At 43.3% G+C, this 16,952-nt stretch overlaps 1 long non-coding RNA gene across 1 annotated transcript in view; it reads right to left on the bottom strand.

Moving 5' to 3' along the window:
* LOC116570639 overlaps nucleotides 1–16,952 on the bottom strand; it is a 355,418-nt gene that overhangs the window by 15,080 nt on the left and 323,386 nt on the right. Inside the window, exon 5 of the long non-coding RNA XR_004277503.1 lies at nucleotides 13,126–13,303. This is a non-coding gene — a long non-coding RNA (uncharacterized LOC116570639). The remainder of the gene's footprint in view (nucleotides 1–13,125; nucleotides 13,304–16,952) is intronic.

Raw genomic sequence — 16,952 nt, 5'->3', positions numbered from 1 at the left:
CAGCAACAGGCTCCCCACTCAGTGGGGAGTCTGCTTGAGACTCTCTCCTCTCCCTCTCCTCTGACCCTCCTCCCACTTGCTGCATGTGCATACTCTCTCTCTCTCTCAAATAAACAAATAAATTAAATCTTAAAAAAGAAACGCAAAACACAAAATCCAAGGAACTGTTCCATAATAAAGAGATTAAAGATACACAACATGGGATACATGTGTGATCCTGGAGCAGGGAGGGGGTGGAGACGGAGGGGCAAAATATATAAAGGAACTTACTGGTTCAATTGGTTAAAGTTAGATATCACTTATTGATTAAATAGTCATATTATGATGTTAAATTTTTTGAACTTGGTAACTATACTGTGGTTATGAAAGGTCAATGTCCTTGTTCTTAGGAGATACAAACTGAATATTTAGGGGTAAAAGAGCATCGTATCTCCAACTTACTCTCAAAGCAATCTGGGGAAAACAAAAACAAAACACAACAAATGGAAAAACTATGTATATATCAGAATGTAAGCAATGAAGCAATCTGGAGAAAGGCTACATGGAAGTTCCTTGTACTATTCTTTCAATTCTTCCGTAAGTCTGAACTTACATCCAAGTTAAACAGTTATATAAAAAATAAGAACCCTCATATTTACAAACATGAACTGGGTTAGAAGACAAAATCGAAGACAAGACCTGTTCACACAAACAGGTACCCATCCTAGACCTAATAAGAAATATCTAAAACCTTATGAGAAAAACAAAAGAAAAAAACACTCCCTAAAACCCAAAATTATTCTTACAAACAGAAATATGTTCTTGATTAGAAAGACCCAAATTTAGAAAAATCAGTTCTCTCTAAGTTAAACTACAAATTTCTTGTGATCCTGACAAAAATGTTATTAGGGGCTCCCCGCTCCCAGACCTTGAGAAGTTGATTATAAAGTTCATTTCAAATCCAAACTGGAAAAATAATTAGGAAATTTCTGGAAAATAAGACCTACCAAGTTCTACATATAGTTTAACATTTCTAAAATTAAATATGTGGTATTGGGATAGAGCTAGGACTGTAGAATAGAACAGAAAATCCAGAAATAGACTTAATGTGAAAGAAAATTTAATGTACGATGAAGAAATTCATAGAGAAAAGATGATTCGAGATAAATGGATAGCCAGGTTGGAAAAGATAAAATCTGATCTATTCCTTACGTCATAAATGAGGATACATTCTAATTGGATCAGAGATTTAAATGTTGGAAGGAAAGAAGGAAAGAAGGGAGGAAGGGAGGAAAAGAAAGAAAGAAACAGAAAGAAAAAGGAAAAGAAACTGAGAAATCATAAATATTAGAAGAAAAGCACAGGTCAATTCTTCTATAATACAGTAATAGGAAAAGGTTTTAACCTATGGTTCAAAATTTGGACACTGTAAGAAAAAGATTGATGGATTTGCCTATACAAAAATTTTAAAGATAAATTTTTCCACAGTGAAACTATATCAAATGATAGTAAAAGACAAATGACAAGCTGGAGAATATCAACTTATATCGCATATAGCACGTTAATATCTTAAAATATAAGAAGACTAAAAAGACCAAGGATCTACAGAAAAATGAGCATGACTGGCACAGAAGAAGAAATGCAAATGGTTCTTCTCATACAAAAGATGCTCACTGTAACTCTCAGTAGTGGGCAATAAATGAAAAGGCCATGGAGATACTATTCCCAAAGTTGGACTATGGGCAAGATTTAGGAAATAGACATTGTCATACATTGCTGGTAGGATTTATAAAGTGATATCCCTATGGGGGAGAATTTGTCAGTATCTATGAAAATTAAATATATGTTTACCCTTTGACCCAGCCACCCCAATTCTAGGAATCTAACCCAAAAAACACACCGGCAAAAATAGAAGATATATTAGATAAAATAGAAGATATATTAGATAAAGATAAAATAGAAGATATATGTACAAGGCCACGCACTGCAGTATAATTTGCTGTATTACATTGATTGAATGGACTATATGACACATTTACACAACTGAGACCCCAAAAGGAATAAATATATATGTGTGCATGTAATGTACGTGTGTGTATATAGTGTATATAGTATATATATATATGTATACACACACACACACATTGCTAGTAATATATACATATATCCCTAAGATGTACCTACTCTTACCTTAGCCATTCTATTTCTAGGAGTTTATCCCATGAGAATAATTTTAAATATATTAAAATTGACTACCTGGGTATCCCTTCTGATACTATTGATCATATTGAATAATTAGAAATAATCTAAACATTGGGCAACAGGGGACTGGTTAAGTATGTGTCCTGAATACACAATGAGGAGAGCTCCCTTCTGCAGAAGTCTTCCCTACACTCACCCAGTTCTCTGTGACCACCTCACCGTGACACTCATCTCAGTGTGCCTTAACGTCAAAGAATTTGTGTACAGGGATGGTGATTCCCTAGGTGTCGGGTTCCAGGACCCAGGGAATCACATACTGCTTATCTCTGTGTATATTTTACTCTGACTCTAACCTCTGCCCCTAAAAATTGACCTGCGCCTTATACACACACAGGCCAAAAATGGCAAATGGGCATCATTTTCAGCATCAGTCCTAATCACTTAATGATGGCTTCCTGGAGAACCACCTGAGAACGATTCTGAGGCTGAGCCCAGGCTTTGTTCGAAGTAGTGCTACAATCAGTTCTGTCACACACATGCAGAAGAGAATAGAGGCAGATATGCCACGCCTTGCAACAGAAACTACGCATTGGTCACACGGACTTTGACTACTAATCGTTCTAACAAAATGCATGAACTCATCTTGTAATTCCTGGTCGCATTTAAAAAAACAGACACGCTCACAAATAACCACGGTATATAGCAGACTATGTAAAAGGTGTTTAGGAAAAATGATAACATCCTACAGTTTTAATTCCAAAGGAAAAAGACAGTACAGCTAGCAGGGGAGACCAGAGCCAGCTTCAGACAAGACATAGCTTGAGTCAGGCTACGAAAGATGAACAAAATGGTAAAATACGAATAAGAAGAATTAGAAAGAACGGCGGGGGAATCAGTGTGAACAGTACAGGTTGTGGGAAGGAATGGCTCAGTTGGATGGCATCGCCACCCAGAAATCTTCTTCCTAACGGAACCCTAAATTTCGTGTAGGTGTCGGCCCGCCCCTCCTGCAGCCACTAGCACAAAGGCTGACTCTTCCCCCAGCTCTAAGCATGGCCCTGACCGGTGGAAGAGTAAAGCCATTTGTGATGTCAGGGACCAGCTTGGGAACGGCGTGTGTTTTATTTCTAACCAATAGATATGAGGAGCAGTTTCCGGGGGCAGGGCAGGGGGCTTCTTGGAATAGTCTTCTTGCCCCAAGAGAAAAACACAAGTTAAAAAAAGTGCACCTTTCCCTTCAAGATGTTACCATGTTGACCTGATGGTTGGAACCACTGCAGCTAATTCACCCTCTGGCCTGAGCTTGAATCCAACATTAAGAACGGCAGAGCAGAGGGGCGGGGTCCTTGATCACAACACCAGGCTGCTGAGTCAATCATCCCTACAGCCCACCCAATCCCCAGAGAGCACACGTTGCCTCTCTCTAGAAGTCAGGTTGGGTTTCTGATCATGGTGGCTGAAAGCATCCTGAGTCATGAGAGAATGGCGAGCACCCCTGTTGGTTAGAGCAGAAGGTACCTGAAAGGAACTCGAGGGAGAGATGGCTGGGGAAGGAGGCTGGGGGCAGACCTCATGAAACCCTGCCTGCCCGGCCAAAGAATTTGTAAATAATGGGGAGCCACTGACAGTTTTGGTAAGTAATGGGGAGCAGACTCTCGGAACAGATGGGATAAATATTGGTGCAAATGCATGGTGTAGCTAGCAAAGGACCCAATTTGATGCAGACTTCTCTCTCTGGAGTGAAATATGCATCTTCAGAGCAGCATCTTAACCAGACTGGGAACAATATGGAAAGGACGTGGGCGTGAGTGATGATCAAGTCCCCGGCATTGGTCTCGATGGTCACGCTCACACACAAATGCTGCCCTTGGCTGCAGTTTCGCCAGCATCGTGTGTGAAACCAAACAGTTGGTTTCTCCGCTTTCCTTGGCAATGGCAAAGCCCCAGTTGGAGCCCCATGTTTGTGCTAAACTCCAGGCGGCACGATTCTGATTTATAACTTTTAAAATTATTATAAATGTGATTTCTTTCCATTGTAGAAAATTGGAAAATACATACAACAAAAAGAAAATTAAAATACTTTTCAATCTATCTCTCAAAGACAAATCACAGATAACATTTTGTTGTATCCACTCCAAACTTAGTCTCTCTCTGTGTATCCACTTAGTAAACAGAAGTAATGTCACAATGTATAAATCGTTTTGTCGTTTTTTTCCCAGCTCAGCAATGTATCATGCATCACTTCTCATGTCAATAAATATTATTTATTTTCTACAACATTATTTTTAATGGCCCAGTGAATTTCATTCTAAAGACATACGATTGGAATATTATTTCCAATGTTTGGTATTAGATACATAGATGCTGTTGTGATGAACATCTTTATACATGTACCCAATTTATATGTTTGTCCAGTTATCATCTTAGAATAGACTCCCGGAAGTAAAACTGCTAAACAAAGGTAGAATAACATAAAAAAGTAAAAAATTATTTCTAATTCTCTTCTTTTCTTCTTAATAAGTATAAAAATAAGTGAAAGTGTCCCCTCCATATGAGCCTCCCCAGCTTCATTTTTCCCAAGATTTAAAAATATATATTTAACATCTATTTGGACATATGTCTAAATACACAAATACATCTATTTATATAATTCAACAGATATATGTATATATACATACAATATACAAATCTCCATTTAGGTGATTTGTTTTCACAAGAACAATAGATCTGTTGTGCTTGTATGAAAACTCGTGAACAGTGCATGTCAGTGTCCTACCACCACTCCCCCATCTTCCTTCTGAGACTGCATAGGATTATGCTTTCAAAGCAGGGTTATCAACCCAACCTCTGCCAACAGGAACAGCACTGGGATGCGAACGGTAATTGAAACGATTGCCAAAGGCCCGTAATTTCAAGTTCACTGAGGTTTTATTGTGGCTCATTCTTTAAAATCTTTCGGGTGTCTGTTCTTTCCACCTGAGGATGACTGGGTGTCCCCTCCACCTCTCTGTGGACGTGGTAGACATAATAAACCCACTGCGTCCAAAGGCTTGGCTGTATGGCTAACACTCTCAGTGCTGTCACCCAACCTCTCTGTACCTTGGTCGTGCAACCTAGGAAATGGGACTCAAGGCGTGGTGCGGTGGGACTGAAATTTGGGGCTCCGGTTCCAGACCAACAATGGACAAAAGAGCATTCTGAGAAGCCAGGTCAAGGTAGCAGAGTCAAGCCAAAGCAGTTTTCTGGAGTCAGGACGGACAATGCCAAGAGCAGAAGTCAAGCACAGGAGTCAGCATCAGTGCAGCGAGGAGGCAGAGAACAGGCACGGGGGGGATTTGCGCAGCCAATAAAACCGTCCCTCTGAGTTGGATTCCCTGGCATGAGGCCTCTCTGTAGAGCCAAGCACGCACCTCCCTGACTATTCCGTGGACTGTTTTAAAAGTGCCATCTACCTCCTGCTAAGGGTTCAGCTAATCTTCTGTGAGCCAAACCACCACCTCAGAGTCACTTTTCAGAATGGCTAAGATCTAGAAATCAAATCATGGGGTATACGTATATTTATTATATGATATGGCCACAAGGGTTCATTCATTTAAAGATACTTACTGAGCACTTATCGTAGTCGAGTCCTATGCCAGGGTCTGAGGATTCAGAGGTGAGTAAGACACAGTGCCTGCCCGCAGGGAGGTGACATTTTGTTGGGACTGAGACACACACACACACAGACTACTTCAATGGATTATGTTGGCCACAAAGATGAGGGCTGGAAAAATTGTTCTAAAGTACTTTTAAGTAGCACATGGTAGCCTTCACGGGAGAGACAAATAGCATTCAGACAAAGAACACAAAATATGCAGAAGGGAGTCAAATGAAGATAGAGAGGCATGACGGAGCTCAGGTAGAGGGGACAGCCTGGGCAAGAGTGACAGCTTTAGAGACTGTGTCAGGAGCTGCTTGGAATTCAGAGTGGCCAAAGCAGACAGAGCAAGCGGGGAGGCAGGAAGGATGGTGAGACCTAAAACCAGAGAGGTAATCAAGCACCATCACGTCCTTACCCACCTTGCTAAGGAGTATGGACCTCATCTTAGGGACAATGGGAGATACTGAAATGTTTTCAGAGGAAAGACAGCCAGATGGACATTTTAGAAAGATCATCACCATAAAAGGATTAGAGGCAGGGAACCCACACCTCTGAACACTGATGTCAAAATAAGCAAGCTTTTCTTTTTCTACTTCTCGTCTGACTGTTCTTTATTCATTAGCATTTACTGAGTACCTACTAAGTGTTCACACCCTATATCAGGCACCAGAGGTAGAAAGGACAGGACATTGGCCTCCCGGGAAAGTGGTTGACTGCCCTGGGCTGCTGTGTGCTTGTGAGATGGGTTTGTTCAAGGGTGTCATTGTTAAAAGTTAAGCATCCTATATTCTCTATAAAAGGCACCACACAACCTCCTGCCCAGCTTTGGTTTCAATAAGAAAGCAGCACTCCCATCCCTTTTAATCCAGTGAAGGGAGCTGTGTGTCCCTGTGAGTGCCAGCCTGGCCCAGCAGAGAGCTCCCGGCCACGGAGGATGTCCCGTTCCTCGTTCCTCGTTCCTCGAGCTCGGCCTGGGCTGTTGGGCCCTGGCTCCTCCCTGGAGCCGTTTCCATGGGCTGCCGGCCATACTCTGAAAAATGCACAGGTTGCCAAACTGTCAGCAAAAGCTTTAATGAATGGTTCTAATTACATTCAAGTAGCAGAGCCCACTGCCATTTTAATCAAATCTGGGCCTGGCAAGCTCTTTGGCAGGAATACAAGAGAAAGCCTCATGAAAATGCTGCCAAAACACTAATCACCTTTTATCCGAAATTTGCCTGATGGAGGCCTGGATATAAAACGCTTCGGGAGGGGGGGCAGCTCCCCAACAACAACAACGTTTGGGTATTTTAAGGAGATTATTTTGGGGCTTGCCATAAATTATTACATGTAGGGAGGGGAGAAAATTCTAAATCAGGAGTTGCTGGGGGACCTCCCTTTAGGAACAGTCCTAATGGCGGGGGAGGGAGAGGGAGCAAGGCCCTGGGGGGGCTGGAGACACTCAACCAGGTCCAAGTGCACCTTCACACTGGCAGAGACATAACCACATAGCCTTGCCCGAGACCTTGCTTTGGGAGGTAGAGGACCGGCAGTCCTGCTCTGGGTCCTTGCGTCGTGTCCCACCCCTAACCTGTCACTAACTGGAAGGTCTGCCAACTGGATCCTGGGTGGCCGTTCATAACTTTTTTGTTTCTTTTTTCAAAAAGATGGCTTTCGTATGAACCACTGTGATTCTCAAAAGCTACAAAAAAAAAAAAAAAAAAAAAAAAAGAGAGAGAGAGAGGGCTTCTTCTCCTGAATTATTCAAGGCAAGGACACAGGCAATAGGAAAACTAAACCTTAGACATCTCCACCTTGCAACTACGTTGTTAGCCCAGGTGAAACAGAAAAGGAAGGTTTGGTGACAAACCAGCTTCCTCTCCCCTGGGGCTGAACAAGAGGAGAAGGACTCAAATTGCTTCAAGAGGGAATTCATTTAGGAAAAAAAAGAAAAAAGAAAAGAAGAAGAGCTTCCTGACAAGGAGGAGGACAGACAGTAAATAGGGAACAGAGATAAGGGGTAAAATTCCCTTCACTCCTCGACTCTACCCTTGGAATCTATTGCGAGCAGTTTCCACGTCGCCCCCCAGGCTAAAAAGGTCGTTGTCCTCAGGCAACAAAATGAAGGCCTCTTAACATTTTATTTTAATACTTTAAATACCTCAGCCCATTGTTGCCCCTGGATTATTGGTTTGATTTGCTTCAACCTTTGATTCCATCTTCCACGTTTTTTTCTACCTTTTCTCCCATGAGGACGCCTCCAAGAGCCCTGGCAAACGGCGGAATCTTGAGGACGTAAAAGCATTTGACACGTGACTTTGGAAGCTCTGTTTTTAAATCCAACCCCTGCTATGGACTAGTTACATGGCCTGAGCCTTGGGCTTTCAGTTTTTGTCACTTATAAAATCAGGATTAAAATCCTTATTCTGCCTGTTCTACAGAATATTTTTAAGGATTAGATAAGATCATGTATGTAAGACTGTACTGCAAACATGAGAGCCCTCTCATTTCTTTCTCTTTGTATAAATATAGCTATAGAAAAATCTGAAGATCTGAAGTCAAGTCTCGAATGTCACTTAGTCATTGACTGCATAAACTTGTGCTTTTATTCCCTCATCTGTAAAATGGGTTTAGTTCTGCCTTAGAGAGTTGTTGAGAGAACTGGATAAGATAGCCAATGTGAAGGCACTAGGAAAAATAAAATATTAGAGAAATAGGATTCTACCAAAACAGGCTTGCTGTGGGACCTAAATTCCACTGGTTAGATCCTAGAGATGTGTCAAACATTGAAAAGTTGGTCCAAACCTGCAGTCTAATTTAGGGAGAACCAACATCTCAATGGGCATGAGGTTCCAACCATATGAACAGCTGTTAGACCAGTAGTTTCTCGGACCCCATTCAGGTGATGGAGTCTAGCTCAGGCTAACATTGCTAGGAACCCAGTCTTCTAGGGTTAGTCCTTCTAAAAAAATAAAGCATATTTCAAACCATATATGGTTGTGCTTGCTTCGGCAGCCCATATATCAAACCACATATGGTTGATAAAATCTTATTTAATTGAAATTTGCTAATGGAGTTAGAACTTACCTTTTCTTACTAAAAAGAAAGCAGGGGTGTGTGTGTGTGTGTGTTTATTTGTATTTAAAACAACAACAAAAAAAACCCATAAAGTGGAATTCCTCCATTGCTTACTCTTTATGTATGAAATACTTAAAGGTTGTAGAATAAGTCTCCCTTTTATTGCCGAAGGGCTTGGACTTGAAAGAAGATGTCCATGTAGAAGTCGGGTCGGTCACATAACCAAAGATGAATACAAAAGTGGGGCAGGGACACTTGAGAACAGCGTCCACAGGCCAGAGCCCTAAAGGTGTGGAGTTCCTCAAGGACCCATAAGGTAAAACAGGGAGGTGGATGGGAGCAGGAACTTGCAAGAATAAAGTTAGGAACGCTCACGAACAAAAGATGCTGAGTGAGGAAATTAAGAAGAAGGAGGAAGAGGAAAAGGAGGAGAAGAAGAAGAAGAAGAAAAACTAGAAGAAGTGGGGGAAGGGAAAGGAAAGAAAGAGGAGGGGGGCGGGGAAGAGAGAAAAGATGTCAACAAGTTCAGAAGACAGAAAGGCATAGTCCGACAGCGAAAGCAGCATTTCCCATCATGAGTTCCTTGAATATCCATTTTATGGCGCATGACGAAGGGGTACAGCAAGGAAAAGAATAACTCTTACTAAAATAGTGTTTTACTGAAAGCTTTAGAGTTGTTGGATTATACCACCAATTCATGACGTTCCTTTACTGAGCACTTTTCGGAGACTTTTCGCATGAATGTGCACCAAACATCTCTAACGTGATACAGTGAGGCAACTCCCACTTATCTGACTTATCAATAAGTGACTTTGACAAGTCACTTATTTGACCACAGGATTTTTTTTCATAAGGCATCTTGCAGAAACAGCCCCCTGCAGCACACTTTGGTTGAGAAATACTGGCTTAAAAGACCCAAAGATCATATTCTCTTTTAAGATTTGAGGCCAAAGGAGTCTCTGGAAGTTAAAAATTCTGCCATTTCATTAATTCATCTATTTATACATTCAACGGCCATTTACCAGCATCCACTCTATACCAGACCCTACCCCAGGCCCTGGGTATACAACAGAAAGGGGGCCCCTGCTCCCACAGAAAGTCTATTTTCCTGAGGGTGGAAAGGAGAGGAAAAAATGCAAACAAGTAAACAAATATATGAACAAGATTATGGGAGGTTCCATAATGGTCCCTAAGGATGTCTCTGTCCTAATCCCTGGAACCTGTGAATGTGACCTTCCATAGCAAAAAGGGGCTTTGCTGATATGATTTAGGGTTTTGAGATGGGGAGATCATCCTGGATTACTCCAACAGGCCCTAAATGCCAATGCAGAACACCTTATAAGAGGGATACAAGAACAGCAGACAGCTGAGAAGGTGATGTGATGATGGAGACAAAGGGAGAAAAGGCTCCAGGACGTGGGTGACACAAACCAAGAGATGTGGGCAGCCTCTAGAAGCCAACAAAGGCAAGGAACAGATTCCCCCCCAGAGCTTCCAGAAGGAGCCAGCACTGCCAACATCCCATAAGACTTGTTTCTGACATCTGACCTCCAGAACTGTAAGAGAATAAATGCACATTGTTTGAAGCCACTAAGTTTGTAGTTACTTGTTACGGTAGCAACAGGAAATGAACACAAAGATCCTATTCGCTGATGATAAGTTCTGTGAAGACATCACAAGGGGCCCTGCTGGGGTCACTGGCCGGGGAGGGGACAGGCTGCCGTTTTCAGGGGGGTGGCCTGGGAAGGCTGCCCTGCAAGGCTGTCAGTGGACAGTGTGCTCCAGACAGCACAGGTCTGCTTCTCTGTCGTCTTGTCCCCTCTAGCGAGGAGAGGGGGCTCACTGGCGGGTGACGGTTTGACAATGTTGGTATGAAGATTAAGACACTCTGGTCACTTGAAGGGATGCACAGCTTACTGAAAGGATACACGTGGAAGTAAAGAAACCAAGATCATCACCCTGGGCCAAGCCCCAAGGAAATGGAGGAAAAAGATTTCCAGGCAGACTCACCAGAAAGAAGAGGAGGGGCCGGGTAGAGGCGGGAACAGAATTGTTCAGAATTGGCAAGTTGCTCAGGGTTCAGAGCCGGCTGACACCATCAATAGTAGAAATAGCGGATCCCTAGCCTAGGCCTCCCTATTTAGCTGAGTTCTGTTTCTGTCTCTGCTTCTCTCCATGGGTCTTACTGTGCTGGCTCCAAAAATGAGTGGCTAATTCGTGAAACTCTTCCTTAAACTCCCAGAGAGAGAAAAAAAAAAATCTGATTTATCCAATTTTTCCCTATGGTGCCTCATTTGTCATTGGCCAGGCTAGAGACTGGCTGCCTGTGGTCAAGGGCCCTCCACACTACGATCGACTGTGGTCGGATTAGCCCGGTTGCTTGGCCACCAATGCCTGAGGCGCTGCCCAGGACCATGGCAGAGAGAGATGGAGGCTGCCCTGGCTGTCTCCTCCTGAAGGGACCGTGGGTGAGACCAGCAGTCGGCCCAAGGCCTCATCCCAAGATCTAAATTCCTGCTGACTGAAGCCTGTTTTCCTGGTCTCTTAACTCAACAGTGTCTTAGTGCTATTCTTATAAGCAGGAAACACCATCTACGTAATATAATAGTATCAAAACTTACGCCACCTTGTCATCAGAGTTATTCAAGCAGCAGCCCTGTCAAGATAGCAAAGGATGACTTCATCCTGGTGTTTGACCCCAGGGGGTTCCTTGGAAGATGAGCACTCAAATGCGTGAAAGGAAAATCTGAATGTGCAGACAGTAAACACAAGGACAGCTGGTCCAGCTGACCTCCGGGTTGTGATCCCTGCTAAAAGGCATGATTCTATGACATTTCTATGACATATGACCTGTGGGTTGGGGCAGGGATAGAGAAAGGAGGAATCAGAGGTCAAGAAAAGGTAAGAGAGGCCAGTTCCCTTTCCTCGTTCAGAGCCGAGAGATGAACACAGGTGTGTGTTTCATGGGGTCAGGGAGAAGGATATTTCCCTCTCCTTCCGTCCCGTCAGGACCTGCAGATGAGGCCCATGTGGTGGTGCCTGTGTGGATTGAGGGGGATGTTCTTAGGGGGGTCCAGGAAATGTGAGAAGGCAGAAGGACTCAATCATTTTAGGGACCGCAACTATGAAGGTCCATTGATGGTTTATGTCTTTTAATCCTTACAACAGACCAGAGTGATAAGGAGACCTTTATTAGCCCATTTCACCAATGAGGAAATGAAGAGTTGCAGAGGCGAATATCTGTGATATGCAGAGATCCCCCGAACCTCTGCCCCCGTCCCTGGGCAGCTCACAGTATGATGAGATTCCTGGCCCTGCTTCCTTTCTGCCAGCTCCCTTCCTCCCCAAACACACAGTTTCCAGCGAGCAGCCCCGGATCTCACAACCATTATGGTACTGCAAAGAATGAGAGAAAATGCCCAAGAACACTGACAAGATCTGGCCTGGGACAGATGCTCCCTAGGCATGGCTTGGGGAGGAGGAGGAATTGGGAGCCCACACTCCATCACCGCTAAGCAGAGAGCCCCAGTGAAAGCCACTTCGCCTCCAGCCTCCCCGCTACCCTCCAAGGCAACATATTTCTGCCCACCCCGCCCTATGGTACAGCTAAGGTAGGGAGTAATATCGAGACAGTTTGGGAAAGTGCTTTGCAAACAATAAAGTGTGCTTCGAAGATTATTGTAGCCAGAAGGAAGGTTCCTTGGCCAGACTAGAATCTCTCTCCAAGAAGCCGAATTCTCTCATCCACTCATTCACTGCCCACCCCCCCTCCGATTATTTGCTCTCTCGCTCTGACCCCAGCAGCAATCAGCAGTCCTGGACGGTGGAGGCTTTTGTCTGAGCATCTCTGTAGGCTCCTCAGCTCAATGGCTCCTCGCTGAATGAACGTGTGTGCGGCGTTTTACGGTCTACACAGACTTGTGCGTGAACCATCTCGTTTGTTCCTCAGGAACACCCACTGTTTCCCAGGACCCTTTAAGGGAGCACTAAACTTTACGTGCCTTATCTCCTTGAATCATCATAACTCCATGAAGGCAGGTGTCGTGTTATTATCTCCTTAATCCAGATGGGGAAGCTGGAGCCCAGAGAGGTGCGGGAACTTGCCCAAAGCTACACAGTAAATATGTGACGGAGTTGGGATACCCCCCTCCCTGCCCCAAACACACACACAGGGCAGTGGGCTCCTGAGACTCCTCTCCCAGGCACACTGAGCTGGCTCTCGGCAATTCCCTTATAGCATTTATTACCTTTTTATTTACACGGGCCGGGTCATCCAGCCACCCTAGCAGTCCTTGAGGCAGGTAATTGCATTTTCCTGGAAAGGAGCAGGAACGTGATTTTTATGAATCCTCCCGGTGACAGAGCAAGAGTCACGCCAGGTCTGGTAACCTAAGTTCTGGTTTTCTTCCCGTCACAGGTAGCTCTCTGAAAATGGAGGTAAAAACAAGCTCCTTCCAATTGCTTTGGAGATCATTGAGATAACAAAGGGCAAGTGGTTTGATTTTCTCAGGAAGAAAGGTCCTTGAGAAACTTAACATTTGATTATTGTCCCTGCATTTTCAGTGAGGAGCGGCAGCGTGGGGGTGATACCAAGGATCAATCAGCCACCGAGCGGATCAGTCATCGTCTGGGTAAGTGTGCACATCAAATTAGCATTTTAGGAGCAAGGTGGGGAATGTGGTTTCTGATAAGTCTCTTTCAAAATATACACCAGCCTTCAGAGAATTGCTTTAGATATTTCTGACACCCAACATTCATAAGATTTTCACGAGAAAGTTAGTAATCCTAAAACTCTCCCAGGCGATCAGCATCCTGCTTGGAAATTATAACAATAATAATTCTGAAGAAAGCAGTAAATTCTACTTCCTTATTTTCCAATTTCACATACCCTACAGTGGTCATATGTGGGATGTCGTTGATTTCTAGAGAAAAACCTAGTTTTACCCAGTGGAATTTTTGCTGGGGTGGAAACTTACGAGAGGTGATTACTTAGGCAAGTCAACAAACCATCATTCATCATAGATGTAAGAAACAGGATTGATGTGTCACCTCGAGCTGCTTGAAATGACCTAGGAGCATGAAAGGACATGTGGGAGCCTCAGAAGCTTTTTTGTTTTTGTTTTTTTTCTTGCCACTTCAACTTTTATTCTGCTGGTAAAATTAGGGTAAAAATTTTTAATTATTTTTATGATGCGTGATAGGTTCCATTAGCTCCCCCCCCCAGCTTTATCAAGATATAATTGACATAACATTGTATAAATTTAAGATATACAATGTGATGATTTGATACAGTACATACTGCAAAGTGATTACCACAGCAAGGTTAGTTATCACATCCTCAACTCCCATAATTACAATTTGATGTGTGTTGAGAAGGGTCATTTAAGATCCACTCTGTTAGCAACTATTCAAATACATGTTACAGTATTGTTAAATGTAATTATCATGCTGAATATGAGATCCCTGGAATTTATTCAGCTTATCACTGGAAGTTTGTACACTTTGACTGAAGCTCCCTATTTCTCCCACCCCCAGCCCCTAGCAACTGTTCTGCTGTTTCTTCTAAATTGGCTTTTTCTCCTTTAATTTCACATATGAGATCATACAGTATTTGTCTCTCTCTTTCCGACTTACTTCCCTTAGAATGATGCCAGTAAGAGTCCAATTTGGAGGAAGCATCACAGCTCTGGCACTTCTTAGCTTTGTGTCTTTAGGCAAGACAATCTTTTAACCCTTAAGCCTCAGTTACCTTATCTGTAAAATGGGAACAAAAACAATACCCACTGGATTATAGTAAGCACTGACTGGGAACTACCATACACCAGCTACTGCTAGAAAGCTGGAGACACAACATGTAACAAGACAGGCAAGTTCTTGACCCTACGGAGCTCGCAGTATGGAGGTATTTAATACACTGCTTGTAATTATACATACTGTTACTGTTATTGATTTTTTTAGTGATTGGCATTTGAGCCTTTCTTTTTCCATACCATTCTTTTCTTTAGCAGAGAATATGTTATTTCAATAGAAATATTGAATGCTTAGTGAATTTTTTTCTAGTGTTGCTAAAAGGCATCGTGTATGAGTTGCCTTATAAATCTCCTCTCCCGCCCCCCCCCCCAAAAAAAAACCCGCAAACAAAACAAAAACAAAAAAGAAGAGAAATATGCTCTACAGGGCCTGGCAGTTTCTGAACAGGTCAAATGGTCCCGGAGAGCTAGACGGTCTTCTTACAACAATCTCTGAAGAATGCACCGTCATCATCGACTGCACAAGGTCTGCCTCAAGCGAGCGCGATCCTGGAAGCACTGCGGAGCTGCAAGGCTCTCCCAGAAGGGGCCAGTGTGGCTGTTGCCTCTGGAGAGACTCAGACAGATGAGCTCAGGAGGGGCTGGGCCTAGAGGTGCCCTCAGTCCCACACCTCTGAGGGAAACTGAGGTATACATGTGCTAGAGTGAGTCCTGTCTAAATTGTCCGCTCTGAGAGAGAGCCCTCAAAAAAGGGAACCAGTCATTCACCTGTGCAGCCTTGAGCAGACCCGCCCACCCCATAGCTTCCCTTGGGGGCCCAAACAGTCTTCTTTGCTTCTGACACATCTGGATGGTTTTGTCTGGAAGCTCCCATATGGTTCTAGGGCCTTCCGTAAGTGTGCCCGGCCCCTCAGCCCCATCTAATTATTGCTAGAAGCAAAGCTTTGAGACAGAGCACACAGGAATGAAGATTTGACTTTGAATTCACCTCTACATTTATTTATTAACAGAGATACTCCTAATTAATTTTTGGATACATGAATAAACATTCTCACGGCTTATGAAGTTGTTTTAAAATGGGGTAAGCGCTCCTAGAACTTCAGAGCAAGAAAATATTAGAGCTGGAGAGGCGTTGAAGCCAACTAATCCAACCTCCCTTGTGCAGAGCTGAGGGGAAGGCGGTTTGGAGAAGGGAAGGGCCTCTTCTGAGGTCCTATTATTAATATCTGGGAAATCTGGAAACACGAACCAGATCTTCTGCCTCCCAGTCTAGTGCTCCCTCCACCTCTTGATCAATTTACAACCTGGAGCAGGAAATTTGACTATCCTTCTAATCTCCTCCCAACTTGTGCAGCTACAAAAATAGATACAATCTGGAAGCCCAGCTATGCCAAATATTGTGGCAGACTTCCCAGCCTCTCCTCCTCCCCCAGCTGATGGGAAGTTGAAGCTCCATAACACTCCTGCTAGAAATGTGAAAATTATTTCTTTTTTATTCTTTCTTCTATCTAAAGCCCACTGCCCAGCCAGGTTCAAAGCCCACTCAGGATCCTCAGTCCAGAGAGACGGCACCAAAGAGGTCATCAGATAAGCAGCGTCCCCGATTTTAGATTCTATAAAGGTTAACCTATCTGAGGCTATTGTGAGTATTTATGCTTAAAAAAAGATGCAGATCAGTGATGAAGAAAAACATGAAGTCTTCAAGAAAAAACCTATGGGGCTGCGTGAGGTCTTTCGGAGAGGAAATGCTTAAAAAGAGAGAAACAAACAAAAAGGTTGGACTTATTAAAAGATTCATTTCAAATGGGGGCTGAACCCTATGAGAGAAGCACCAGATCAACAAAAGACAAGAGCATTTGAGCATAGACAAACTTGAATTTGAGAAACTGTTTTCCTTCATGCTGATCCTTGGCAGCCCCCTGCAAAGAGTAAAGGAGACAGACATATGAGGATGCTCACAGCGGCATTATTTGGGATAGAAAGGAAAGAAAGTAATCTAAATCTCTTTCCGAAGGAGACCCATCAGAATAAATTATGGTGCACAGATACTATGGAATATCATGCAGCTGTTTAAAAAACAGCAGGTTAAGCTCTGTGTTCTAACCCAGGATGGTGTCCGACACACACTAAGACACCACACAGTAAAAAGCAAGTGACAGTACTGCATGATATAATCCCATCTGATCCAACAAGAAATGTATATATTTGTATATATACAGAAAAGTCTGTAAGAATATGCAAGAAAATTAATGCTGGGGAATGCTAATAGGAAGAGAAGGAAAGGGAGAGGCTTTTATTTGTCGCCTTTTATCTTTCTGATGGGA

This window comes from Mustela erminea, chromosome 12 (genome assembly GCF_009829155.1).
Source record: "Mustela erminea isolate mMusErm1 chromosome 12, mMusErm1.Pri, whole genome shotgun sequence".
Lineage (NCBI taxonomy): Eukaryota > Metazoa > Chordata > Mammalia > Carnivora > Mustelidae > Mustela > Mustela erminea.
The sequence above is the reverse complement of the archived record's forward strand: the minus strand, read 5'-3'. Positions and strand labels throughout refer to the sequence as shown.